The following is a 724-nucleotide window of genomic DNA, read 5'->3' as shown; positions in this document are numbered from 1 at the left end:
TTAAATATCAAAGTGATAAATAAGAAAGCAACATAATCACACCATCAGAAAGATGGTAGGAAGCAAGGACAGCTGTGTAAAGCTTGTGACTGAAAGGCGGCTTGCTAGCTTCATTTTTTTCACTTCTTGGGTAGTGGCCACCAGAACAGTAAGATGTGAGGTTCTGATTCATGGATCATATAATGGACCCATCCCTGACTCTGCTGAACACCAAGATTTCTCCATTCAGATTCAGACATCAAATGGGTTTTAGGGACCAGCTTGACTATGCCCTTGGGCAACATAACATGCTGGTACTCGAACGCCTCCTCTTATTTGTCTGAATAGTAAATTTGTTTGTGCAACATGACTGTTCTGCTTAGGGATGCTCAGCCCCTTTCTGCTGGCATCCAGACAACCTCCAGCAGCTCCAAGTCAGACTTTTTGACATTGTTTGACAACATAGTCATCTAAAAAATCCATGCCTTCAAACCAAAAATTGAGTTACAAGAAATTGTATTTTTCCCAAAACCCCAAACTTCAAAGTTTTGAAAAAGTTTATGATTGGGGGACTGAATTCAGAGTTACTCTGACTATGTGTGGCTTGTGGTCTATGAGCTAGCACACCTGAAAATTATCATCCCTAAATTGATGTACACAGGAGCAACAATAAGTTGACTTAGCAGGAAGAAGTCATGAAGTCATGAAGGTGAGAGGGTGAGGGGTAATGGGAAGAGTTTTAGTA

At 40.9% G+C, this 724-nt stretch overlaps 1 pseudogene; it reads right to left on the bottom strand.

Moving 5' to 3' along the window:
- On the bottom strand, nt 1-446 carry LOC126495137 (cyclin-dependent kinases regulatory subunit 1-like; annotated as a pseudogene).
- Nucleotides 447-724: the final 278 nt, after the last annotated feature.

Source organism: Alexandromys fortis, unplaced genomic scaffold (assembly GCF_014885135.2).
Source record: "Alexandromys fortis isolate MF-2015 unplaced genomic scaffold, M_Fortis_MF-2015_v1.1 scaffold_444, whole genome shotgun sequence".
NCBI lineage: Eukaryota > Metazoa > Chordata > Mammalia > Rodentia > Cricetidae > Alexandromys > Alexandromys fortis.
Note: the sequence above shows the minus strand (reverse complement) of the source record. Positions and strands in the feature narration are given on the sequence as shown.